Raw genomic sequence first — 26,419 nt, 5'->3', positions numbered from 1 at the left:
TGATGTCTTGAACTGTTCTGCCGTTTGTGTAAACCAAGACAATAGAACTCACACAGTATATTACCAGACACAGTTTAGTTCTCACTATTGTGTTCGTTTTGGCCCTGAACAACCTGGTCTTTCATAAGTGCTCTAGAGAATTGTAGCCCTTCACAAATCTCATAGAATCAGTCCAGTTCACACTCACATAGGTGATTCTTATGAAGAGTATCCTACCGTACTCCACTAGGTTTACCTAGATATAAGAATCATTAAAATTTACTTAACCTAAAACGCTGCAGACATCACTATTTCATCATAGAAATGGGTAGGAGTTTGACTCTCCAATGATCTTTATGAGTTATACACAACTCGGTTATCCCTTTGAACCTAGATCTTGAGATCTCTAGTCAATTAGGTTGGGTTGCCGTTGTGGTAACTCTTATTTAATAGGCTTAAGTCTCATTCTCATCGATGAATTTTCAGCTAACTCTCTTGCTAACCCTTTGGTTAGTGGATCCGTTATGTTATCTTTAGACTTCACATATTCAATGGAAATAATTTCATTAGAGAATAGTTGTCTTACAGTGTTATGTCGATGACGAATGTGTCATGACTTACCGTTATACATATGACTCTGTGCTCTACCAATTGCTGATTGACTATCACAATGTATGCATATAACAGGCACCGATTTTGGCCACATTGAAATATCTTCAAGAAAGTGGCGAAGCCATTCTGTTTCTTCTCCAACTTTATCTAAAACTATGAATTCTAATTCCATAGTAGACCTAGCAATGCAAGTCTGTTTGGAAGATTTCTGAGATATAGCCGCACCACCAAGTGTAAAGACATACCCACTGGTGGATTTTGAGTGTCTAGTATCCGATATCCAGTTTGCATCACAGTATTCCTCAAGTACTGTTGGATATCTAGTACAATTCAACCCTATGTTACGAGTAAATCTGAGGTATCTTAGAACCCTTATAATTGCTTTCTAGTGTTCTCCTCTTGGGTTACTCATATATCTACTTAATTTACTTACTACATAGGCTATATCTGGGCGACTGTAGTTCATCAAGTACATTAAGCTTCCAATAATTTGGCCATACTCTTATTGAGAAATACTTTCTTGTACATTCTTAGAAAGAAACAAATTAACATCCACGGGTGTTCTAGCAAGATGATCATCATCTTTGCTGAATTTGTCAAGTATTTTCTCAATGTAATGAGATTGTGACAAAGCATAACCTTTTGATGTTTTGGTAATTTTCATACCAAGAATAACATTGGCAATCCCCATGTCTTTCATGTCAAAAGGTTTATTCAACATTTTCTTGGTAATTTTAATCATCTCATTATTATTACCTATGATGAGCATATCATCCACATAAAGACATACAATGACATAACCTTTGTCTATGTTTTTGATATAAACACATTTGTCACACTCATTAATTTTAAATGCATTTGACATCATTGCCTTGTCAAATTTCTCATGCCATTGTTTTGGCGCTTGTTTTAAACCATATAATGATTTAACTAATTTACACACTTTCTTTTCTTTTTCTGGAACAGAAAATTCTTCTAGTTGTTCCATGTAAATTTTTTCATCTAACTCACCATTTAAGAAAGCGGTTTTCACATCCATTTGATGAATTTCTAGATTGTACAACGATGCAATGGCAATTAGCATTCTAATGGATATTATTCTAGTAACTGGTGAGCATGTGTCAAAGTAATCAAGACCTTCTTTTTGTCTAAAACCTTTGACCACAAGTCTTGCTTTGTATTTGTCAATTGATCTATCCGCTTTTATTTTTCTTTTGAAAATCCACTTGTACCCAAGAGGTTTACCTCCTGGTGGCAGATCCACCAATTCCCAAGTGTGATTTTGCAGGATGGATACAACTTCACTGTTTACAGTTTCTTTCCATAAATGAGCCTCAGACCTGGACATAGTTTCTTTAAAAGTTAAAGGCTCATTTTCCAACAAAAATATTAGGAAATCTGGACCAAAAGATTTTGAGGTTCTAGTACGTTTTCTAAGCCTAGGTTCCTCTTCCTCATTTTGATCTATCTCTTGCTCTTGTTCTTGATCATGTTCTTGATCCTGACTAGTAATAGCATCATGAGATCTTTTATTGTTACTAGACTCTTGTCCAATCTTATTTGGAAATACATGTTCAAAGAATGATGCATTTCGAGATTCAATAATAGTATTTACATGCATTTTCAAAATGTTCTGATTTATGAATCAAAAACCGATATGCACTACTATTCTTAGCATAACCAATGAAAATGCAATCAATAGTTTTAGGACCTATCTTAGTCTTTTTAGGACTAAGAATAACTATTTTAGCCAAATACCCCTACACTTTTAAGTATTTGTAGGATGGTACTCTTCCATGCCACAATTCATAAGGTGTTTGATTCACTTTCTTTTGGACTACGTATATAATTACCAGAAAGTATTGCTTCCCCCCACATGTTCTGAAGTAATCCAGAACTTATTAACATGGCATTCATCATTTCTTTTAAAATCCTATTTTTCCTTTCAGCAATTCCATTTTGCTGAGGTGAGTAAGGAGCAGTGGTTTGATGAATTATTCCATGTTCTTTACAAAACTCACCGAAAGATGATTCATATTCACCACCTCTATCACTTCTAAGTTTCTTAATTTTCTTACCAAGTTGATTTTCAATTTCATTCTTATATTGAATGAAAGTTTCCAAAATTTCATCATTGGTTCGAATTAAATAAACATAACTATATCTAGTATAGTCATCTATGAAAGTGATATAATATTTTTTCCCACCTCTAGCTTGAATTGATTTAAAATCACAAATGTCACTATGAATTAATTCAAGTGGTTTCGTACTTTTTTCAATTGAATGAAAATGAGTTTTAGATAATTTTACCTCAACGTAAATTTCACATTTATGATTTGAATCAATGTCAAATTTAGGCAAACATTTCATATTAATTAATCTAAGCGAAGATCTATAATTAACATGTCCAAGTCTACCATGTCATAAATTTGAAGACTCAAGCAAGTAAGAAGAATATGTATTTTTATTAATAACAGAGAGTACAATACTCATTACATTCATTTTGAAAAGGCCATCAGACATGTAATATTTTCCTACATACATTCCGTTTTTGGTAAGTACAAACTTGTCACTTTCAAAAACTAGCCTAAACCCATTTTTACTTAACAAAGATCCAGAAACAAGGTTCTTGCGAATGTCCGGTACATGCAGCACATTGTTGAGAGTGAGTTCCTTTCCAGTTGTCATCTTCAAAATAATCTTTTCTTGTCCTTCAACTTTAGAAGTCGAGGAGTTGCCCATAAAAAGTTGTTCACTGTTGTCCACTACAGAATAAGATGTGAACGTCTTTTTGTCGGCACAAATATGGCGAGTAGCACTAGTGTCCACCCACCATTCTTTAAAATTTCCGACAAGGTTTGCCTCAGAAACAACTGCAGAAAGATTTATGTCATCTACACCATTGGAAATTTTGTCCACTTCGGTCACATTAGCTTGAGCAGGTTTCTTGCACGTTCTTTTTTTATTTTTGCCTTTGCTACAGCAATCTTTGGCCCGATATCCCTCTTTTTCATAGATGTAACACTTGCCATTGAACTTGTACTTCTTAGTTTTCCCTTCTTTAGAGCCTTGTGCGAAACTTTCTCCAAAATACATCAGTTTCTTTGCTTTTGGAGCATGTTTCACCACATTTGCCTTAGACTCCATTTGATGCTTACCAACCCGCTTCTCAGAATTGTGGTTGTCCCCCTCAATCGTCAAACACACAATCAATTCCTATAAAGTTATTTATTTGCACTTGTGTTTAAGGTAGTTCTTGAATTCCTTCAAGCCTTGTGGTAATTTCTCAATTAAGGTAGCAACTTGGAAGGATTCACTGAGAAACATGCCTTCTGCATGAATGTCATGAAGAATGAGTTGGAGATCTTGAACTTGGCTGATCACAGTCTTAGAATCAACCATCACAAAATCAAGGAATTTGCCAACCATAAATTTCTTTGAGCCAGCATCTTCTGTTTTGTATTTTTTCTCCAAAGACTCCCAAAGTTCTTTTGCCGTTTTGATAGGACTGTAAATGTTGTATAATGTGTTGTCAAATCCGTTTAAGATGTAGTTCCGACAAAGGAAATCAGCATGTTTCCAAGCATCGACCGCAGCAACCATTTTCCAGTCAGTTTCATCCTCTTTCAAAGTAGGAGCATCCTCACGGAGAAAACGAGCCAGGTTAAGAATAGTAAGATAGAACAACATTTTCTGATGCCATCTTTTAAAATCAATTCCTGAGAACTTCTCTAGCGTCTCATTGTGATTGATTGGCACAGTCACAACAGGAGAAGAGGTTAGAGCAATTGCAACCACCACACTAGTACTTCTTTGAGTATTAGTTTGATCAGTTTCAATAGCCATGAATGCTAAATTATAAAACAAAATTAGAATTAGAATTAGAATTTTATACTACACAGAAAATTAAACCATAAACACAGAATTTTAAATTCTGTAAAATAAAAGAAACAAGAATTGTAACTTTTATTTTCAATTAATTTGCTAATAAAAAATTATTTAAACAAATTAACTCTACACATACTTCTGTAACATTTCAAAAATTAAAATACTAAAAACAGAATTTTAATTGATGAACACTCAAAAATTATTTCTTAAAACCAAAATTAATTTCTGACAAACTTTACAAATAAATATTCTGAATTGTTAATGACACCAGTATATTACTACTAGTTGTCAAAGAAAATATACAGTATATTACTACTATTTATTTTTTCAACCAGAATATTATTTTGTAAAACCACAGAAAATAATTTCTATAAGAAGAAGAAAGAGAAAAGGAAGCAAATGAAAAATTATGTATAAACAGAATTATTTGAATCTGTCTTAAGATTGTTGGAACAATCTTCTGTGTAAAATAAATAACTTGAAACAAATCAAACAAATAAAAATAAATTACTTACAGAATTTATTTTACCGAAATGTAAAAGTACAAAAGATCAAGTCAAGTGTGTAACACTCTGTCCTTAAGATAGATTTGCCCTGCTCCGATGCTTATGAACTAATGGCGTCTATCTCCCAGGATATAATGATCTTCACAAATTGTAGTAGTATTCGAAACAATTTGTTTGGCAAACAAAACTTGTGTTCTAAACTCTCTAAATTTTTTCCTAAAATAATATGAAGAATAATTTATGCAAGAGAGCAAAAAAAATGCAACAAAATGAATTTTTCAGACTATTTTTGGATCCAAAAGACTGCTAAAATGGCTAATATTTATAAGCAAAAATGTATCCCTTCAAAACTGTCCGAACAGGTATGAAAACCTTGAACAGATACAGTTTTAATTTTCAAACAGATTTGGAGCAGTTTCAACAGATAACTGTTACTGGTTTGAATATGTTAGGAATTTCGAACTGAAGGAGGTAAAATTTGGATAGAAAATTAAATTCAATTTTGGCACAAAATTGAAATTTAATTTCATTAAAAATTTCTGAAAAAAATTCAAATAAATTTGAGCAAAAAATTAATATTAGAACCGACCTGACCCACAATCCATACCCGAGCCCGGCACGGCTCGGCTCGGCTGAATAAACGGCGTGCGCGTGCGTGTGGTGGTTTGAGCCAAGGTTCACTTTGTCCATAACTCCTCCCTTCTACAAACTTGGGGTGCCCCTTGGGGCCCAACCCAAGTGTTGCCACCTAGAGCTTATATACATACACAAACTCTCTTAAAATTTCAATGTGGGATAAGCTTTACAAGGAAACCCACATTTAATTCTTTAATTGTCCATTCCACGAACCTGAAAACGACGTCAAGTTCCCATTCACTCATAAATGGTTTTGACGAACCGTCTTCACCGTGTGACTTGCCATGCGACAAAGAACACGTCACCTCTTTGGACCCACCCTAAAAGACGTTTAGGACCCACTCAAAATTGGGCTCAAAGTTTGCCCAAAATAAGCCTATAAAAACTAATTTTCCAACAGTGAGATCACTGCCCTTATTGTGTATGTTGACGACATTGTGGTCATAGGAAATGATCCTAAAGAAAGAAAGAAAGGCTCTACAGAGTTACTTGTCCAAAGAATTCGAAATGAAAGATCTCGATCACTTGAAATATTTTCTTGGGATCTAAGTGTCTCGATCTGATAAAGGAATTTTTTTTGTCTCAAAGAAAATATGCCTTAGATTTGTTGCAGGAAACTGGTATGTCAGCATGTCAACCAGTTGATACACCAGTAGAAGAAGGATTGAAGTTATGTGTTGAGACTAATCAGGTGCCTCTTGATAAAGGGAGATATCAAAGTCTCGTCGGAAAATTGATGTACTTAGCCCACACAGAGCCAGACCTTGCCTATGCTTTGGGTATTGTTAGCTAGTTTATGCATAATCCAGGAGAGCAACATATGAATGCAGTTATGCGCATTTTGAGGTATCTGAAGTCTGCTCCTGGAAAATAAATTTTATTTACAACAAATGTAGATTGTCAAAGTATGGATACATATACTGATGCTAACTGGGCTGGAGCAATATATGACAAACGATCTACTTTAAAATATTTCACCTTTGTAGGTGGTAATCTCGTTACATGGAGAAGCAAGAAACAAAATGTTGTTGCACGTTCAAGCGCAGAGGCTGAATTTAGAGGTATGACACTTGCAATATATGAAGCATTATGGCTAAAACTTCTCTTGGGAGATTTGGGCTATTCGCCTACACAACCAGTTTAACTCTACCGTGACAATAAAGCGGCATGTGATATTGCTTATAATTCGGTTCAATATGATCGTACAAAACATGTGGAAGTAGACAAATTCTTTGTTAAGGAGAAATTGGATGAGAAAATTGTGGAGTTGCCTAAGATTCGCTCAGAAGATCAGTTGGTCGATATCCTTACTAAAGCAGTGTCTAGTGGAGCGTTCTCAAAGTTTTTGGGTAAGTTGGGCATGTGTGACATCTATGCACCAACTTGAGGAAGAGTGTAGAGATTTTAGGAATTATCTCTTGTGATTGTTTCCTATTTGTAGATTAAGAAATAACTTGATTGTTTCCTATTTGTAGATTAGGAAATAGCTTGATTGTAGCTTTAATTATAGGAATAGCTCAATTATATGACTCACTACTTACTGGTGATCCATCTCTATAAATAAGTAATTGTACAATGTATTAAATTAAGATGAATAAAAATATTCTTCTCAAAGTCTGATTTTCAAATTTTTGATCATCACCATCAAGTTCACCTCCCACTTTTGATCTCACAAAATCTCTAAACCAATTAGGACACCCACACCCACTTTGGTAAAGAAATATTGAATTCTCTTTATATTTGTGCACTTGCCGGTCGACCGGTCGGACGACCGGCCACTCGTTCCCTGGACGACCTGTGTTTTATGGAAAGTTCAAAAATTACCGTTGGAAAACTTGATATCAAATAAAGGAATTCGTCAAATTTTTATTCAAATTTAATGAAATATTTAATAAACCGTTGAAGATATCCTAAAAAACATATAATAAATTTTCCATGCTTGCAAAGCCATAACATAAATTAATGGGCTTTCGCCACGTTGTACCCAAAGAAATGAAAAAGAACTGAATTCTATTATTATAAGTTTAAGAAGATAAAAGTTGTTTTTATCATAATTTTAAAAATATAAAAGTAAATAATAAATTTTCCTTGCATGCAAAGTCATTGGCAACCATAATAACATAAATTAATGGGCTTTTGCCACGTCGTATCCAAAGAAATGGAAAAGAAATGGTAGTGAATTTTCACAATACTCTCTCGGTAAGCTGAGAAAATTAATTGGTTGGTGAGGCAACAACGTTGCTACTACGCTGTAAGCCCCCAGTGTGAGTGAAAATTGAATACAATATATTATCTAAATTTAAATATTATCTAAATTCGTAAATTAAACACATCAGTTAATTATTATTATTAAATTATATTTAGAAGATTATTATGTTTATATATTTTTAGACGAATTATATAGTCCTTTTAGTTTGGGATTTGTATCATTTTTAGTCTCTAACTTTTCAATTGTAATAGTATATTTTATCTTAAAAATTAAATCTTATTTCAAATAAGGATAATAAAAAATATTTCATTTGCAAACAGTCCATTTCAAGGGTAAAATCATCATATAACTTATTTTATGTTTGTTAACTTGTATGTTATTTGAAATGTAATGGCATTTTTTTTAGAGAAAATTATATATAAGTCCTATTAGGGAGACTTATGCTACAAATAGTCCTACTAAAAATCTTATGTTCCCATAAGTCCTGTGTGAAGTTTGTTGACACATTTACCCTCAATATTAGTTGTTAATATCATAAATAATAGTAAAACCATATATAGGAAATTGAATGTTACCATAGATTAAGTTTGCAAAACGTAACGTGACACCTACATAAATGTAACGTAACGTGACCATATCAGATAGGACATTACATAAACGTAACGCGACACCTACATAAACATAACGTAACGTGTCTCATTCCGTTTCACAAACTTACAAGTTTTTGATTTTTTAAATTGAATGTGAAAATATTACTTATTCGTGTATTTTGAAATTCACATTCACATAGATATAATCTATGGTAACATTCAATTTCCTATATAGATTAAGTTTGCGAAACGTTTGAATGTGAAAATGTTACTTATTCGTGTATTTTTAAATTCACAATCACATAGATATGATCTATGGTAACATTCATTCCTATATAAGAAATTGAATGTTATCATAGATTAAGTTTGAGAAACGTAACGTGACACCTACATAAATGTAACGTAACGTGACCATATCAGATGGGACATTACATAAACGTAACGTGACGTGACGCCTACATAAACGTAACGTAACGTGTCACGTTACGTTTCGCAAATAGGATCTTGTGGAATACATTCTTATCTAAATAGGATTTGAGACTCTATAAAAATTACACAAGACTTAACATAGCATAAGTGTCTGAAATAGGACTTATAAATAAGTCTCCCTTTTTTTTAATGAATAATGTTAGAACTTTCTTTACTATAAAGTTCTATTTGGTTTGGTTTTTAGAATCTATTTTCAGGAAAAAAAAAATCTAAGAAACTAAAATTTAAATTGGTGAAAAAAAATTAAAAGCATATCATTTTTATATAATTTTATCTTTTAGGAGGATGAAAATAATTTTCTTTTTTATATTTACTTTCATTAGATTAATTTCAATTTTTCAAGTGTCAAACATGACAATAACTTCAATGTCATTATTAAACCAATTTATTAAATCAAAAAATTCAAAACTAAAAATATTTCATATATTAAACATATCAATTACACATTAAAAGCCTAATAATCATCCGTTACATGATAACCATTCAAAAATATCTGTTAACAATAAGCTCGGGTTTGGTTTTCCTTCTAGGCTAAAAAATCACAAAATGACAAAGAAAAAAAAGTCAAAAAGTCAAAAATCATAAAAAGAAAAAAAAAAAAGTTTGCCATTTCAAAGCCAAAAAAAGTCAAACAAGAAAACCGAACAAACAAAACAGTCTCAGCCTAAAAAATTCAAAAAAATCAAAAGGCCAACTAAAAATATTATTGCCAAACGACCCCTAAATACAACTATCTATTACATGATAATCATTCGAAAATATCAACAAAAACAACCACTCATTATGTAGGTGTTTGAGAAGTGGATTTTTTTGTAGGTTTTTTTAATTGTAGGATATTATTGGAGAAAAAAAAATTTGTGTTTGAGAAGATAGTTGGGTTTTTTTGTGGTTGGATGTAATGTTTGTGAGAGAAAAACTGAAATGATTATGAGGTTTGATGTGATATTTTGTTTGGATTTGGTTTTTTTTTTATTTTGTAAAACATTTGCCTTGTAGTGAAAAAAAAAAAAAAAAAAAAAAAAAAAAAAAAAAAAAAAACTCAAAAATCAAGTTCCCAAACACCCATATGATCATCATCCAAACACATACTAAAAATTAATTTCGTAAAAAAATAAATGTAAAAGATTTATCATTTTTATATAATTTTTTCTTTGGTGGGTAGAAATAATTTTTCAAAATTCAAAAAAAACTTTTTGACATTATTTTTGTCAAACTAATGGTTCGTCTGGCAATGACTTTTTTAGTTGGTTTTTTTATCTTTTTTGTCTTTTTTAGCCGAGGACTTTTTTTGTTTGTTTCGTTTTCTTGTTTGGCTTTTTGGTATTAGAATGACAAAATTGCCCTCCACTTAGAAATGATTTTTTTTGACTTTTTGTTTGTATATAGGTCAGGTTGGTAATTTTGCATCCTAACTCAAGTGTTTTGGCATTTTATGATTTGTAGTTTTTTTTTTTTTGTCCATATGTGATTATTTGGCCCCACTTGAAATGTTAAACCGGGGCTAATTTATATTTTATCAAATTGACGACTGTGTTTTCAAAATCGAGTAACAATATCTTCAATTATCCTTATTTAGAACGAGATTCAAAATTCAAGATCAAATATATCACAATTGACAATCAAGGATCAAAGTAATACAAATTTTAAACTGTAGGGACTGTTATTGTAATTCGCCTTATATTCTTTTATATTCTCTTTTTATATTTTTTGTGTTATATTAATTCTCTATTTTTTTACATAATTTTTTAAAAAAAAATTAAAATATATATTTATTTAAATCATCTCAAACATCACAAGAAGAAACAATGATGCGTATATGAGAAGAAACAGATAGCTGATAGCTTTCCTCTTTTACCAGCCCCTACTTTCTACACCCTTCAAAATATCAAAGGGATACACGGACACGCTTAGGCAAGTTACTTTTGAGAAATAAATTTTAGAAAAAAAAAATTTATTTTATTTGGTTTAATGATTCTGAAAAAAAAAATTCAAAATCACTTTATGTCTTTTATATATCAATCAATCACTCTTTCTTACTCCTCTCTCTTTCTCAATTATTTTTTTTTCTCACATACATCTTTTCAACTACAACAAAATATCAAATCATTCCAAACTCTCATACACTAAAACTATTTCCAAAATATACAATCAAACAAACTAAAAAAATTTCTAAACTCTTTCTCCAAATTTTTTTAAAAAAATTTATCTCCCAAAACCAAACGAAAACATCCTTAAGGTTTCTATTTAATACATATTTTTTTCGCATTTAAAAAATTACATTTATTCCTATATTAGATTAAAATAACATGTTTGTCCTTAGCTTTTATACGTATATGTTAGGTTTTATTCTTGGCAATCTCGTGTAACAAAACTCCTTTCAGTTGTACTTTTATTCGCCCTTTTATTTCAGTAAGGTTATGAGTACTTAGATGCGAATCCAACCCGAACTGTGCCTTGAAGAGAAGTTTGTGACGTTAATTCTTTCAAGATTGCCACTTCGCTAACTATGACAAGGATCGAGCTGCCCGGTCAACTCGCGGGGGTATAGGGGGCAGCGCCCAGGCGGGGTCGAGGGGCAGCGCCCCCGAAGCAAAATGAAAAAATGCATTCGAAGTTACTTGTCGGCCCTTACTTGCTCGAGCGAAAGAATCCTCGCTCGAGCGAAGGCTGCGTTTGTAAAAAACTTGAAAAGGACGTTTGTGCGCTCGAGTGCAAGTTGCACGGCTCGAGCGAACCCACTTTTGGAAAACACGTGTTTTTGGTTCCTCGCTCGAGCGAGGGAGTCTTCGCTCGAGCGAGCATCGCAGAACAGATTTCTATAAATATGCATTTCAATCCAAATCTAGGATTACTTTCCTGATCTTCTTTTTGGATATTAAGGTTTATATCTGGGGTTATTTTGCTACTTTTCTTTGATGTTTTTATTGAGTATTCAACTCATGGTTTAAAAAAGTATACATCAAAGGATTGTTTGTTTATTCTACACAAAAGAGAGAGTTGTTCTTCAGTGGATTATGAAGAATTCGAGCCTGAAGTTTTGGTGGATTTTGGAGGGACTCATCGTCAAGACAATTCCGAGGTGAAGACGGGGCTGGAAGAGGCACATAGGGGTTGGTTTAATTCGGGCGTGGATTCTCTAGGTAATTGAGAGAACACTTGTGTAATTCATTTATATCTTCTTAGTGGATTGTTTTGTGACTTTTGCCCGTGATTTTTTTATCACAGTTGGAGGCGCTCCAATTGTGATTTTTTCACGTAAAATCGTTGTGTTGATTTGTCTTGATTGTTTGATTGTGATTGATATTTACTACTTAAAATTGATACATAATCACAAATAAATATCTAGGAGATTTCTAGATTTTTCAGTATAAAATAATAAAACAATGCAGATATTATATATATATATATATATATATATATATATATCATTTCAAGAGAAATAACAATCATCTTTTTTGGTTTAACTCATATAAAAATTTTAATTTTTTTATTTTTCATATATAATTTTTATTGAATTTTTTTAATATTTTAAGTAATTTTTTATTATTTTTTAGATATACCTAATCTAGATATACTTAAAAAGTATAATATTTTGTGATTTTTTTAAATTAACCAAATACAATATATATCTATATAATAAGGGAGGACTGCTTTTGAAATACATTTGGTTTTAACGGCCAAGATGAATCCTAAGTTCATCTCAATGGCTCAGATCAATAGATCTCTCGCCCAAACAACTCTTTGCTCTCTCTCTCTCACGTCTAGCTAAAACACATCTGCTCTCAGATCCGATCCTCCTCCTCCTCATCCCAAAAGCCTCTAATGCCTTACCTCTCCCTCTATACCTGACCAACGGCATTTTCTTCACACTTTTCTTCTCTATCGAAGAGGCAGCGATTGGTTTTCCAGGTACGGCTTAATTGTTTTGTTTTTGGTTCTTTTGTTGATGAATTTTCCAGGTATGCCGTTCGTGGATCGAATAACTACCGTCTTGGCGAAGGAAATCGAACCAAAATCCATTAGATTCGGAGAAGAAACTCGAGTCAGATCAGAGCGTTTCACGGCCATTGCGGTCGCGGCCATACTGAATCCTCTCTTGAGATGGAGATGGATCGACTCCTCCAACATGCACTTGGACACAGAACCGCACTTTCGTAATTCAGAACATCAACTATTTCAAAACCACTGCCATATATTCATATTCTTACTAGCTTGACATGTGATGTATGAAGATGTCTAAAAACTGAAAAGCCCCAGGTTAGTAATTTGTTTACTTTTTTTAATAATTTTTTTTTTTTGAAATGGTGTTGTTATTGATTAATTAGTTTAGTATTTGATCGCCTTAATTTCGTATATTTTATATCATTTCCATTCCGTCTTGACTTCGTTTTTGATAGCTATAACTTCAAGAAAAAATAATTTGGGTAAATTTAGGTAAATTTAGGAAAAATGGAATTTAGGTAAATTCTCATTGAAAGCAAGTTTATAAATAAAGTTTTTATCATTTTTCAATGCACAAGGATAATTATTGTTCAATTGCCAAAGGTTAAAATAATTAGCATTTTTGGCAATAAAATTTTCTATTTTCCTCATAATTATTTGAATTTTTTCTTATTGTTAACAATTTGCCCAAACACAAAAATCAAAAGTACAACAGTAGATATGATCAATATATAAATTCTTTTTGATTTATCACAGACTGACTTTTTTTAATAAATAATTGAAAATTGAACCGAGATGTACCTCTTGTGCTTTGATTCTTTGGTAGATCTTTGATTCTGTAGCAAATGTGTTCATTCAAACCTAACAGATTCATAGCAAATGTGTTCATTCAAAGTTTGATTTCTGCATCTCGATTTCTGGTTTGTATCTCTCTAATCCTAACATTATTTTCTAATCCGAACATTATTCAAAGTTTGTATTCAAAGTTTGATTTTTTTTTTTATTTAGTATTCAAACAATCTGATCTATTTTTATAAATGGAAAAGTATTTGTAAATGGAAAGTATTTTGTTTTCCAAACTTAGAATCTGTTAGGTTCTTATTACAAATCTATACTAATATTCAATAGAACTAATACATAGTAACCACACATCAACTGTACCTTATTGCCAACAAGAGGTGAATCATCAGCAAACCATGTATCCTGCCTCTCTGTTTGGCAGTGAGCAAAACATGAATTTATGAACAACCCATTTTCCTCAGACGTTGAGAATCCTTCTAAGGTATGATTTCTGAAGTCTGCTCCAAAGAATATACAAAATCTTTAATCAATTGATGAAATTTCTATACTACATTTTTAAGAAAGCTAATCAAATTTATTAATAGTCATGCCAGTTGAGTAATTTCTATTATATGAAACCACCTTGCAGAAATTTCTGGATCTGTGATTCTGAACAACTTGCGCAATTCATTTTGCAGTCACGCCAAATGTCATTAGGATCAGCTGATGTAGGAGCTAAACTGGCCTGGACCTGAATTGCGAAATGAAGAGACCTAATGTTTCAAGTTTTTCATTTAACATGCTTAAAAGCAGTCACAAAGCAAGCCATTGTCAGTTGTCTTGCTGCATGAGTGAAACTCCAGGTGAACTAAATTTAGCAAACTCTACAGAAACAAGATATTACCTGCCATGAATCATAGGCTGCATTGAGAATAAATAGAGGGGTTTTGACATTGGCAATTAAGTTCTCAGGGAAGAAGCACTGCAATGGAAGAATGATATGAAAGTCAAAGTGAGTTTGAGAATGATGGGATTGAACAGAATTTGGTATTTTCTTATACAATTAAATCTCTTGCATTTGCCAAGAAAATTGAAGGAACAGACTCACCGAAGTCGGATCAAGATTCTCGGTACAACTACTTGGAAGATTCTTTTAACAATTAGAAAGGCATGAATCTCTCACTATTATAAATCCAATAAGTTTGAGTTAAAATTAGACTGTCTTTTTGGGTATGTATTACTGCAGACTTTTGTGATACATAACGGATTATTTTGTTTGTTTGTTTTTATTTTTTATTTTTTTATTTAAGTTATGCAAATACACAATGAAATGAATTCACTTCGTAGTGTATCTTTTTACATCCATTTTTAGCTACCTTTGAATTAGAAGCAGCATATGAGCTAAAATAATTGTTGGTTACTGATCAGTCAATGGATTAGATAGTGTTTTTCAACCAGTATAATTTTCATTGTGCTTTCCTTTTTGCATTATATTTATACGTTATGTGGAATCCATTCTTTAAAATTTAACGATTCCACATCTAATAACGAGGAACTAACACATAGCTTCATCATTTGCGTAAGTCTAGATATGGAAACCTTCCTCTTCACCTCAGAATCTGTCAATGAAGGCCACCCTGACAAGCTCTGTGACCAAGTCTCAGATGCAATTCTGGATGCTTGCCGAGAACAAGATCTGGAAAGCAAAGTTGCCTGTGAGACGTGCACAACAACCAACATGGTCATGGTCTTCGGTGAGATCACAACCAACCCAAGCACTGGAAGCGCAACACTGCCATCGCCATGGCTGGTATCTTCCTCATCTACATCCCCATCGCCATGAAATCTACCCAGCTCGAGGTCCTCTCTCTTTGTCTCAGAACCCACATTTCATTTTGATTGTTTTACTTTGCAAGATCTGAGTTTTTACTTCAACGATACAATGTTTAATTGCAATTAGGTTTTGGGTTTTGTTCAAAAAGCTAATCTCGATTTTTCTTCATCTGGGTTTTGCAATTTTTATTGTTGTTGTTATCAAAATAGATGATGAGTAAAATTTTATAGGATTAATTATCTGTTTGTGTTCGATGTCATTGTTTCAGTGTACATTGATGCAAGTTTTGGTGTATAGAAATTGGTCTAATACAGAGGTCTGTTTGGGAGTAATAAAAGTCCCATGATATTGATATGAAATTACTATACACTTTCGGTTTTATTGTTATTTATAAAGATGGGTCGAATTGAAGATGGGTTGAATTTTAAAACAATTTAAAAATGGTTGCTATACACTTTCGGTCTAATTGAAGATGGGTCGAATTTTAAAACAATTTACAGCAGTTTAAAAATATTTTAGAGCAGTTTCTAGATGTGAAATTTACAGTTAAATTTGAGGGGCATTCTTAGAAAATGAGTGGAAACAGAGGCATCAGTCGTATTCTCAATTGGGTTGTCCTCCGATCCGAAATCAATCAATCAATCATCATCAATGGCGTTTATGAGGGGAGAATCGCTGGTGGCGAAACTGGCAGTCCTGGCAAAGTATGCAATGCTTTCTGGAGCCATGGTGGCTACTCTGTTCTACTCTCCTCCCGACTACTCTTCTTCCAAGAAACACTCCTCCTCCTCCTCCAAGTAGATTATGGATCTACATCTCTCCTTCAATTCCAACGGTTCGCTTCCTCTCTTTTTCACTCTCAATTCATCCATCAATTTTCTCTCTTATCTTAGGTTTTCTAATAATCTCTATGTTGTTTGATTTGAGAATACAACATATGTCTAAGAATTTTGTTTCTATATGCAGACCCTAAGATTATTATGCTTCTCTAAGATTATTTTTGTTGGAGATTGTTGTTTTCATGTTGCCAAGTTTATGAGATTTTCATAAGATAGGAGACATAAACATAATTATCACTTAGGTAATCTAATCTCCAGACCTTGCTCAATTTTTTACCCAAATTTCACGGAAAGCTTTTATTTGATTAATGTTAGAGTTGTAAATTTGAAAACTACAAATCATGTTGAAAATTTGATTTGGGTAAAAAATGTTTAGAACTCAATTTGGTGTAAGTTTGATTCAAGGAGTGGAGATGTGTTTTCAGTGATTTTTTACTCAAATTTAAAATTAATATAGGTTTATGTCAAGGGTTGGATATATGTTTAGTTGTTGTAGTTACCATGCTTATTACAGTTGTAGTTCATTGTTTTGCAGTGTTATATGGGTTTAATGGAATTTCAGTTATTGTGCCAATATCTTAGGAAGGATGTCCTATGGCGTGGTCCCATTTCATGACACTCTTACAGTTTCTGTCGTATTTTTAAAACAATTTAAAAATGATTACTATACACTTTTGGTCTAATTGAAGATGGGTCGAATTTTAAAACAATTTACAACAGTGTAAAAATGGTTTAGAGCAGTTTCTAGATGTGAAATTTACAGTTAAATTTGAAGGGCATTCTTAGAAAATGATAAAAGTGTGATGAAGCCTCTTCTTCTGCAATGTGTGCTTTTAATAAAAGAATAGATGTGTATGATGTTATAAATGAAAATATAGCACATAACATCTCAGTGTTAGCCAACATATATTTATGCCCAGTAAATTGATTTCCCAAAGAGTTAAAACACAACTTGAACTTTGTCGAAAACAGACTTGCCTGGATTCTCATGCAGGTAAATATCCAACAATGAGAGAACACGAAGTTTGAAGAGCACGAGCTGGGATTGAGCAGTTTCACCCCCAGCTTGGTTCTTACGCTCTTTCAAAAATTTTGCAATCCATGCGGAACATTGCATCATCATCCATTTCCCCATTAGAGTCATCAGAAGCTTCGGGATGTTCTTTGTCAACTGCCTCAAGTCCACCTACTACTTTAGAATCATCTATCTGCAAGTTTTATTGTTATTTATATAGATTTTTATTTTTTTAATTTTTTTTATGTAGTTTATGGATTTGGATTTAATTTTTTAAAAAGTTTTAGGTCTGACATATTAGTTGATCTTTATAAAATGGGTTTTGATTTTAGAAATATATTTTTATTTTCAGTTTGATTTATGAAATGGATTTAATTTTTTAATGGAAAATGAGTGTTGATTTTTTATGATTTTGAAAAAATCTTTTGAAATGGGTGTTGATTTTTTTTTGATTTAACAAAATCAAATCACAAATTTAAGATAAAATAGAGTGAAAAAAAAATACAGAGAGGAAAATCGAACAAAGGAAATAAAGGGTTTGTTATTTGAGCTCTGAGAGTAAATGTAGTGTTTGTTAAGAGATGAGAGAGGATGAGAGGAGGAATTGAGAGAGAGAGAGAGAGAGAGAGAGAGAGAGAGAGAGAGAGAGAGAGAGAGAGAGAGAGAGAGAGAGAGAATGAGTATTTTAAATATTGTACTTTTTTAGATGGTGAAATTCTATAAAATGTTTAATAAAAATTTCAAATACAAATTTATATTTTAACTTAAACTTTCAGTAATGAATTTGATAAATTATATTTTAACTTAAAGGAATCGCCATTGCACGATATCTTGAACTGATTTATTATAATTGATTTCTATAACAGTGAAATTATTATCATTTTGAATTGATTTTTTTGTTAAGGATGTGATACCAATATTAATAATTTATGTTAATTGATTTTTGTAAAATATGTGTACCGTGCCTTTAGGCACGGGCATACGCTAGTATATATATATATATATAATACTTGTCATAAATTTCAAAATATACTTTTCATAATACTTTTTAAATTCAAACAAATATATATATAAATATATATAAAATATTTTTCATAAATTTCAAAATACATTTTATTAATATAAAAAAATTATTTATCATCATGTCCACGGTACTTTTCTCTCAATCGTAACCTAATATTAGGTGACGCCTATTTCTTTTTTATTTAAAAAAAAAATTGGTACAAAGTCTTGAAACTTAAACAAAAAAACTCTACTATTAATACTTTTCAGAAATTTCGAATATGTATTTTGAAAAAAATATATACATAATACTTTTCATATATATATATATATAGTACTTTTTTTAAAAAAATTCACCAAATACAAATATATATATATATATATATATATAACTTTCAGTTCTGATTAGTAGCTCGAAAATACTGAGGCTCGAATGACCCGAGTTCCGAAACGACGTCATTTTGAAATTATTTTTTCTATTTTTTATGTTTTTTCCTCTTTTCTCTCTGAAGCAGAGGTGAAGATGAAGAAGAATAGAGGAGAGAGAGAGCATCAACATCAAACACATCATCATCATCACACATCATCATCAACAACAGTTTTGGGACCTATACACACACACACACAGAGATCAATACACATCATCGTCACAGATCTATACACATACAGTGTTACACCCACGGTGGTGTGTGTGTGTGTAAATTAAATGTATAAATTAAATAAATAATAAAATAAAATAATTCAAAAAATAATTATATAAATTAAATTCTGCATTAAACGCTTACAGAAATTAAAGTCGAGGCTTGTGTTGGATACAATCTCCTTAAAGTAGATTTTGCTCTCGCTCCGGTGCTTCGAGATTTACCGACATCTACTTCCCAGAATGCAACAATTAACACTTGAATTTGCAGCACTACAAAATCAAGTCTGGCGAACCAAATTATGTTGTAACTCTCTCACTATTTCTTCCTAAAATTAAATGCAGAATAGATGCAGAGCACAGAAAGACGAATAGAAAAAGCAAGAGAAGAAGTTTGGAAAATTTTCGATACCAATGAATGCCGGAATGACAAGGTATATATAGGAAAATTTGTGGCTATTTGAACAGGTACCTAACATATAGAAATATGTTCGGACAGATTGAACAGATACGATTTGAATTTCAACAGGTAGAAAACCTGTTCGAGTGGAACTTAATAGGTAGAAAACCTGTTTGAACCTTTTGAACTTGTTCAAGTGGGTTAGGATCTGTTTGGTTGAAGGAAAAAAATTTGGACCAATTTAGTTTTGAATTATAAATAAATAACAAAAGTTTTGGGTTCAAAAAAATAAGTATTGGGCTGGACAAGCCCAACCCAACCTCACACTACACATCCCGCTCAAGTCCAGTCCGTCCGACCGACTGGACGAACAGCAGCGGCGCACATGTGGTTTTTGTTTTGGGTCCAATAGATCTAGCCCACTTTACCCATAACCTCACAGGAGGACGAATAGAAGAAGAAAAGGAAGAAGCTTGGAAAATTTTCGATGCCAATGAATGCTAGAATGGCAGGATATATATAGGAAAATTTGTGGCTATTTGAACAGGTACCAAACAAATAGAAATCTGTTCAGACAGATTGAACATATACGATTTGAATTTCAACGGGTAGAAAACTTGTTCGGATGGAACTCAGCAGGTAGAAAACCTATTTGAACCTTTTGAACCTGTTCGAGTGGGTTAGGGTCTGTTTGGGTAAAGGAAAAAAATTTGGACCAATTTATTTTTGAATTATAAATAAATAACAAAATTTTTTGGCCCAAAAAGATAAATATTGGACCTGACAAGCCCAATTCAACCTCACACCACGCACCCGCGCCCAAGCCCAACCCACCCGCCGACGGCGCGCGTGTGGTTTTTGTTTTGGGTCCAGTGGATCTAGCCCACTTTACCCATAACCTTACCCTTCAACAAACTTGGGTACCCCTTAGGGCCCATCCCAAGTATCCCAAGTTAAGTTATATAAACCCATTCAAAACCTTAAATCTTTCCAATGTGGGACAAGCACATTTCACAAATGTGTAGGAAACTCACCTAAATTCATTTTTACGAGTCCGAAAATGCGCGTTGAATTCTCATTCATTCGAAAATGGTTTTGAGCAACCAAATACACGATTTTATTCACTACGCGGCATTAAATATGAACCCAATGAAAAATGTTAAAAATAACGTTTAGGTCTCACCTTAATTTATGCTCAAAGTTAGCAAAAAATAACGAATTTTTAAAGCCATTTTTCCAATACGCAGATCTATACACACATACACAGATCTCTTCTTCTTCTTCTTCTTCTTCTTCTTCTTCTTCTTCTTCTTCTTCTTCTTCTTCTTCTTCTTCTTCTTCACCGGTGATGGCGGCGCTGGTGATGGGTCGAGCGCTCTCTCTCTCTCTCTCTTTGATCTCTCTTTCTTCTCTCAATTTCTCGTTCTCTTTCTCTTGTTCTCTCTTCTCTCTCTTCCTTCCTCCCTGTTTTAGAGATATAAGAGGGGGGGAAAAATGCCGAAAATGACGTCATTTTGGGTAGTCGAACCATTTGCGCCAAAGTCATTTCGAGCTACCAAGTATTATTCTAAAACTTTTCGTAAACTTCAAAATATACTTGTTGGCTACATATTTTGTATAAGTCAATCACAGTTCAACACATAGTAGGTTGAGGGTAATACGGGAAGACAATTCAAACCTTCGATCGTGATCGTTCACATGGCAGTTAGCATTGGTTCTTACAAGATCTGCGTCACACTGGATCAACAAAAAGGTGCGAAGTGATGTGGCTTCAACAGTTACTCACAATCAAATTCAAAATCAGGAGGGAAGCCTAACTGCAGGTAATGGCATAGTGGAGCTAACCATAAGGTAACATGATCAGCGATCATGGAGGAGCGATTCGACGGCTAGAAGTGCAGTTCGATGGCCATCCTTGAGAAGTATAAATAGCAGAGAAGGCCTCAGAAAAAGGCCCAGACTCAGATCCAAAAAACCAGTTTTATCTACTTTATTTCCTTTCCAGTTTTATATTTCCTGTTCTTTGTATTTCTGTACTTTAAAATTCATGTACTGCACTTCGTTCATAGGAGTAGTTTCAAGTAAATTGTTATTGTAAACCTCTACGAGACTGAACTGGATCATTGTAAGTCTTTCGTTTTACTTAATGAAATACTGCAATTATTCTTCATTTAATCATTGTCAGTTTATTCGTCCTAAGTAAAGCCACCAGTAAAAGTCCTCTTCATTGAGGCTGAAAGAACTAAAACATAATCGTCTGATAATTGGTTGGCAATTAAATTTCTGTAAGGACTGATTGATCCTTGTTGGCGCGCTCACAATTACAAAAATAACATTCGAAAGCCAGAAAAGCCAACATATATTTTTGGCACGTCCAGTGGGACTAATTGAAATGGCTAGACGTAGGAGACAAAGAGAAAATGAACGCTTGAAAGAAGGCCTGGAAGGAGAGGTAGAAATACCTAATCTAGAGGATAATGTGATAACACATCCTGTGGAAACACCCATTTTATCAGAACCTATGGTCGAACAGACCAGCACTTCGGAACAAGTATCACATGTTCATAATATTGGACGAGGCCAAGGAATTGGACCATCCACTGTTCCATCTACTCAGCCACTGAATCCATGGGGTGGCCTAGTAGATGCCATGGGACAGCACTTAATGAACACAATGGAAAGGTGGGCAACATCCTTTTTGGATTGAATAAATGTCCACCAACCAACAAATGCAAGGCATATGGAGGAAAATTCAAATGCCCCTCAGCAAAGATTGGCTAGAGATAAACAGCCTATGCAGAGTAATAGGCATACTAATGGTCAAACTAGTAACCAAAACCATGAAAGATCACCACCTCAGTCTTGGTATGAGCCTCTTTCGAGGCCTATGGCAAATCAAAATGCTTCATTACTTAACAGTGAAGCCATTCAAATTGGTGGATTTGGCCCAGTACAAGAAAATGGTGTAAGGATGGTTCCAAATCCCATGTTCGAAGCCACACGAGGGGGTTCACTAACCTTTTATTCGAATTTATACCCGAGGGGTTGGAAGGTTTTCCTACAACTGGAAGGGACACAACACTTGTTCCAACACCTTTCACAGGTCCTTTTGCAGGACAGGCTCAAAGAGGTCATCCATACCCTCAACAGCAACCAGCACCACAGGGATAACCAGTCCCAAACATACCACCCTATGGACCAAGAGGAACCCAGGCACAAGGTTGTCCACTAAATCCTATGTTTATTCCTCTAGTAGTGGTTCAACAGGTACAAAATATGGTCCCTAGGGACCAAATTGTTGACATTATTAGAGAGATGTGTGGACCAATGGCTCGGGTTCAAACTCCTGTGTATAGGAAGCTATATCCAGAATGCGTAGATAGGGTACATGAATACCCAAGGGGGTTTAGGATACCCGACTTCGCTCTTTTTTATGGGAATGGAAACCAGTCAACGATTGAACATATTGCTAGGTTCGCTACTCAGTGTGGTGAATTCACTAACAATGACTATATGAAGTTAAGATTGTTCCCAAACTCTCTAACTAGGGCAGCATTTGTATGGTATATTAACTTTACACCTGGCTCTATCCAAACTTGGCAACAAATGGAAGAGGCATTTCATGCCCAATTCTTCCAAACAGAGCCAAAGGTTTCCATGGCAAACTTGGCAAAATTGAGTCAAAGGCCTGATGAGAAGGCTACTCAGTTTATTGCCAGATTTAAAAGAGCACGAAATAAATGTAGGATCATCCTACCAGAGCCTGAATTTGTGAGATTAGTTCAAAATGGTCTAGAGTTTAGGCTTCAAAAGAAGTTTGACTCAACTGAGTTTAGAGACTTAATGGAATTGACCTATAAGGTGTCTAGGTATAAAGCATTACTAGAAGAAGAACAAGATCGTAGTAATGCATCATACAAGACGTATTATAGGGATCCTAATTATGAGATTGATGCAGCAGAGATCGTAGGGAAAAAACTTGTGATCTGTGAAGCATTAATTCATAAAGACACAACAATTGACCAGCAGTTTAAAAAGAAAGACCTTCATAGGAAATACTCTTTCGATTTAACAAAGACAGATGACATTTTTGATCGTTTACTTGCTGCAAATTTCCTGCAGTTACCAAAAGGAGTCAAAATTCCGTCTCCAGAGGAACTTAAAGGAAAAGCGTATTGTAAATGGCATAATTCTTGGTCTCACTCAACTAAAAACTGCATTGTTTTTCGAGGCAAGATCCAAGAGCAGATTCAAAAAGGGAGTCTAAAATTCCCAGCTAAAATAGAAAAGGCCATGGGGATTGACACTAATCTGTTCCTAGAAATTGGAGAAGTTGCAGCCAATGTTATCATACCAGACTTCCAGAACTTGTCCTTGAAAGAATTGGAAGAAGTCAATGTGCAGATGCATGTTGCCAGCCAAACAACTGTCAAGAAAGACAATGGAAATCTACCAGCTATTGGACAAGGTTTCTCACACCAGAGGGAAGACTCTAATGAAGAAGCACTGGATGACGACTCTTTAGAAGCAGCTGTCATGCAAAGACTGTGTCCCAAATGCAGGCTGAGCTACAAATGGTTAAAAGGGCTTCCAATTGATGGGAAGCAATATTACAAGGATGTGCAGAGGCGTCCTAAACCAACCAGTGCTTATAATAAAAGGCCATATCCAACTAGCATCAGACAGCAGCCATTAATGGCTGAGCCAACAGCCGCTAGAATGCATTCTAAAGGCAAGAGGCCTTTACATGAGTCCGGTCCACCTAATTATTACAGAATGGAAAGCGGTCATCCTGAAAGGAGACTGGAGAAGGGTTCAGTTTATGGGATCAAAGCTAGAGATTGGCCTTCTAGATCAACCTCACGCAGGACGGAAAGTGGCCACCTTCATCAAAAGCCTGAGTTAGGCCCAAAGCAGGGAGCCAGGGCCAAGCAGTGGCCTTCACAGCCAGCTTCGAAGATGGCTTCGAAGGAAGAAAGAAACAGTTTAACAGCTGGGTCAGTAGGTTTGTGGGTACCTGAAGTTTCAGATTGGTTTGTCATGCAGAACAAACCTAGGGAAATGTTTACCCAAAGAAATGTTGTTAGAAACCAAGGTAGGATGGTCAAACCTCCTTTGGTGGCTCCAAACAATTGGGTATTGCTTAAGCACCCGAAAACAAAAGAACCAAATATGGTTCCAATGATTTCTAGGTCCCAAAGAAGGAAGATCCAACGAAGGTATACTCAGTACCAGAAGGATCTGAAAGAAGGTGGAGAAAGTTCTTCATTGGTTCAGCTAAAGATCCAGGCAGAAGGAGAAGAAGATTCAGAGTTAGACCATAATCTAAAATCGACTCTTCCAGAAAAAAGGAGTTGTAGCAGGGAGCAGTTGGCCAAAGTTCATTCCGAACTAAAGGCCAAGGAAAGGTCCAGCTTGGTAGGATTGGAAAAAGCTTTGATGGAAAGTGATAGTGAGATAGAAGATGAAGTCGTCCCAGGCCAAAAGAAGTGGATGGTTGAGGAAGAAATGTTTGAAGCCTGCATGGCTGAACAGACATTTTTGGTCGAAAAACCAACAGAAACAGACCATTCGAAGGAAGTTACTAATACAGAAGTGCCAGAATGCAGCACGGAGGACGCTTCTGAAGTGACTGAACAAGTTGACCAAGAGGGAAAGCAGGTACAGCCAGTCGTCCAATTTGGCTCATTTCCTCCGGTGTCAGTGAATATGGTGCTTATATTATCACATGAGTTTCAAGCTGAAGATGAAAACCAAGGTCAGGAAATTGACCCAATTCCAGTCTCCAGTGAAAACTCACAAGTAAGTATGGTGCAAGACGAATCCGAAGTAGACACACCAATAGAAACTGAAGACGAGAGTGAGGAATAGGTAAGTATTAACCTCTCATACCCTTTTGAGTATCCCACGATGTCCATGACACAGCATGTCAAACCCTTGTATATCAAGGCCTTCTTCGATGGAATATAGATGAATCGGGTGCTGGTGGATAACAGGGCAGCAGTAAACCTGCTTCCAAAATCTTCGTTGAAGAAACTAGGAAAGAAGAACCCCAGACTAATCCCAACCAGTACAGCCATTGCTGGTTTCACTAGGAACAAACAGATGGCCCAAGGTATTTTTCCCATCAACATGAGTGTGGGAACCAGGGATTGCATGACAGCATTCTTTGTTATCGACAGCAATGCTAAGTATAATGCTTTACTTGGAAGAGATTTGATTAACACCAACAAATGTGTGCCTTCTTCTTTATATCAGAAAATCATGATGGCCTTGGGCAATGGAGAGACGGAGGAGATCAATGCAGATCCTCAACATTTCATAGCTTGTGCAGATTTCGCAGAGGCCAAATTATATACTGAAGGAGTGGCACCACTCAATATACTGAGAAAACCTGATGGATCAGCCGACATGACGGCTGATGAGGAATTTGCACATCTAAAGTACTTGGTCCAGGAGAGTGCTGATGAAGAGTTTGTCGTTAAGGATGACAATGATGCCTGGTTGTAGGCAAAAAGATAAAACCCAAGAAACCAGGTCTTTGGCTCTAATTAAGTTCTCAGTATTGGATGTAAAATCAATAGTCCAGAAAGTGTAAGAGCAAGAGAAATAAGCCATGATGATTGGTTGTAAGAAGGAACAGCAACAGGTCAGATGCTTGGCCTTGGATAAATACTGTGCTTTGGATATTGAAATAAAATTCCAAGAGATACAGGAGGAGGATGCCTTGTGGGCAGACTTTATCTATAAGGAGGAGGGTAAGGATATCGAACTAAAGAAACTGGGAGCAGAACAAAACAAGGAGATTGCTTCGAAGTCAGAAGGAATCAAAGAAGGAGCATCAATAAGTTCTCAGATACAAGACCCCTTGGAAGAAGTAAATCTAGGGGAAGGTTCTATACAACAGCCCACTTATATAAGTGCTTAGTTGAATGCTCTTGACATGGACCAGCTGTTGGTTGTTTTGAAGAAATATAAAGATTGTTTTGCATGGTCTTATAATGAACTACCAGGATTGGATAGATCATTAGTGAAACATAGGCTTCCTATAAGGCCTA

The sequence above is a fragment of the Camellia sinensis genome, chromosome 1 (assembly GCF_055761805.1).
Source record: "Camellia sinensis isolate YWXY chromosome 1, ASM5576180v1, whole genome shotgun sequence".
Classification (NCBI taxonomy): domain Eukaryota; kingdom Viridiplantae; phylum Streptophyta; class Magnoliopsida; order Ericales; family Theaceae; genus Camellia; species Camellia sinensis.
The sequence above is the reverse complement of the archived record's forward strand: the minus strand, read 5'-3'. Positions refer to the sequence as shown.